The sequence below is a fragment of the Colobus angolensis genome, unplaced genomic scaffold (genome assembly GCF_000951035.1).
Source record: "Colobus angolensis palliatus isolate OR3802 unplaced genomic scaffold, Cang.pa_1.0 Scaffold454, whole genome shotgun sequence".
Classification (NCBI taxonomy): Eukaryota; Metazoa; Chordata; class Mammalia; order Primates; family Cercopithecidae; genus Colobus; species Colobus angolensis.
The window spans coordinates 1,428,308-1,431,508 of record NW_012117977.1 but is presented as its reverse complement, the minus strand read 5'-3'; the positions used below and the strand labels follow the sequence as shown (position 1 = coordinate 1,431,508).

Below are 3,201 nucleotides of genomic sequence, written 5' to 3'. Positions count from 1 at the left end.
CCTGTAGTCCCAGCTACTCGGTAGTCTAAGGCAGGAGGATTGCTTGAACCCAGGAGGCAGAGGTTGCAGTGAGCAGAGATCGTGCCACTGCGCTCCAGCCAGGGCAACAGAGTGAGAACCTGTCTCAAAACAAACAAAAAAACCCCAAAAAAACAAAAAACAAACAAAAACAACAAAAAAGACTGGGGTGGCATGTTTTAGGGATAATATTCATTTAGCCTTCCGAGCTTTCTGGACAGACTTGGTGACCTTGCCAACTCTAGCCACCTTCTTGTCCTCTGCACCCATGGCAACTGTCTGTCTCAGTGAGTTTGGCATGCAGGTGCACACCTCCACTTGTTACATAACCTATATAACCTGTTGTATAAGTTCATACTTGGCTCTATACTTGGTATAAAGGTATATTTCCCTGCAAAATGACCCAGAGAAGAATAGTCAGATAGTCAGAATATTCAGAGAAGCTCTTAACACACATGGTCTTGCTAGGAACTACATCAATCATGGCAGCATCATCGGATTTCAATAATTTAGGGCCATATTCTAGCTTCTTATCAGAATGGTCATCTTTTCTTTCAGCTCAGAACACTTGCAAGGAATGTGAGATGTGTGACAATCTAGTACAGGGCATAGCCAGCACTGATTTGGCCTAGATGGTTCAGGATAATCACCTGAGTAGTGAACCCAGATGCTTCCATTGGTGGGTCATTTTTGCTGTCACCAGCAACACTGCCATGATGAACATCTTTGGCAGACACATTCTTTTTTTTTTTTTTTCTTAGAAAGAACGTAATGCATGGTTTTAATCAGAACAACAACAGCAACAACAAAAAAATTAAGTATGGATATGCCAATATAGTGTTGAATCCAGCAATGGACACAAATAAAGAGCAAATGCTTGACAGAGACAGTTGTAAATAATCTATGTACCTCTTACATTCCCCCATTTCATAAAAAAGACATTCTCTTTGGAAATATGGTTAGAAATGTAAATCACTGATTTCTTTCAAGACCACGATGATTCTGTAATAAATATCAAATTGTTCCATTTCAGATTTGTAAAAGGATTCTTTCAGATATGAAGACTTGGGAGCAACTGTGAAGCTGTCTTTATTCAGATACTTTGAAATATAAAGTGGTGATCTAAGCCACCAAGAACTGTAAGGCATGCTAACTGACGTTTATAACAACTTAGCCTTCTTGTTCTTTATATCCAATTTTATTAAGTGGGCAAACACTTTGTTCACATTGAGGCCCACATTGTCCCCAGGAAGAGATTCACTCAAAGCTTCATGGTGCATTTCAAAAGACTTTACTTCAATTCTAACACTGACTGGAGCAAAGTTGACCACCATGCCAGGTTTGAGAACACCAGTCTCTTCTCGGCCCACAGGTACAGTACCAATACCAACGATCTTGTAGACATCCTGGAGATACAGACACAAGGGCTCATAAGTTGGATGACCTGATGGTAGAATAAAGTCCAGAGCTTCAAGCAGCATGGTTCCACTGGCATTGCTATCTTTATAGGTGACTTTCCATTTCTAGAACCAAGGCATGTTAGCACTTGGCTCCAGCATGTTGTCACCATGCCAACCAGAAATTGGCACAAATGCTACTGTGTCAGGGTTGTAGCCAATTTTCTTAATGTAAGTGCTGATTTCCTTGTATCTCATCTGGTGGTAGGGTGACTAAGTGGAATCCATTTTGTTAACACCTACAAGTAGTTGTTTCACAGCCAGTGTGTAAGCCAGAAGGGCATGCTTATGGGTCTGCCCATTCTTGGAGATACCAACTTCAAATTCACCAACACCAGCAGCAATTATCAAGAGAGCACAGTCAGCTTGAGATGTGCCTGTAGTCTTTTTTTGTTTTGTTTTGTTTTGTTTGTTTGTTTGTTTTTGAGGCAGGGTCATGCTCTGTTCCCCAGGCCAGAGTACAGTGGTATGATCTCGGCTCACTACAATCTCCACCTCCTGGGTTCCAGTGATTCTCCTGCCTCAACCTCCCGAGTAGCTGGGATTACAGATGCATGCCACCACGCCCAGCTAATTTTTGTATTTTCAGTAAAGATGGGGTTTCACCATGTTGGCCAGGCTGATCTTGAACTCTTGACCTCAAGTGATCTGCCTACCTCGGCCTCCCAGAGTGCCAGATTACAGGCGTGAGCCACTGTGCTCGGCCCGTAATTGTGTTTTTGATGAAGACTCTGTATCCTGGGGCATCAATGATAATCTTGTAGTACTTACTGGTCTCAAATTTCCACAGGGAAATATCAGTGGTGATACCATTCAGCTTTCAGTTTATCCAAGACCCAGGCATACTTGAAGGAGCCTTTCCTATCTTAGCAACCTTCTTCTCAATTTTTCAGTGGTTCTTTTGTTGATGCCACTGCATTTGTAGATCAGATGGCCAGTAGTAGTGGACTTGCCTGAATCTACATGTCCAATGATGACAATATTGATATGAGTCTTTTCCTTTCCCATTTTGGTTTTTAGGGGTGGTTTTCAAGACAACCTATGTTCTGGTGGCAAACCCATTGCAAAAAAGCTACTTTCTCTTTTCTGAATGTCTCTCTTCCCTCGGTTTCTATGACCAGCACTCTTCGGAATTTTCTCCTATCTCTCCAACTGCTGCTCCCTGTCTTAGTATGCTCACTTCTCTTCTACCCAATCCTCAAGGTGTAGGAGTTGGTTGCTCAAAGTCCGGTTCTTGGCACTTTTGAATTCTCACTCCACCCTCTCTACCTTTATGATCCCCTGCACTCTAAAGGATTCAACCACCATCCCTTCACACTCATGATTTATAGATCTATGCTTTTATCTCAGCTCTCTCTCCTGAATGCCAAGGTCAAGATTCTTATAGTCCATTTAGTTGCAGATGACTCTCAAATTCAACAAGTGCAACCTGACCTATTTATTTACCATGACATGTTCCATGTCCCCTAGCTTGGATAATGGCATTACAATTCTTCAGTCACTCATTCTCAAAACTTCAGAGTTGGGGAGTAATGTCATGAAAGACGGAGTAGAAGCAATCTGGATTCACTTCCCCTGCTCACTGAAAACCAAAAACAACTATCCAGTGCCACATTTATCACCAGAACTCAAAACCAAAGCTGTGACAATCCCTGAGGCCACAGAGAAGTGAAAAACTATGAGCTGAAAGTGAGAGAAATGGACTTCTCTATCCACAATGCCCCTC

General features: G+C 42.2%; 1 pseudogene; it reads right to left on the bottom strand.

Moving 5' to 3' along the window:
- Window positions 1-210: 210 nt before the first annotated feature.
- On the bottom strand, window positions 211-2,483 carry LOC105523220 (annotated as a pseudogene).
- Window positions 2,484-3,201: the final 718 nt, after the last annotated feature.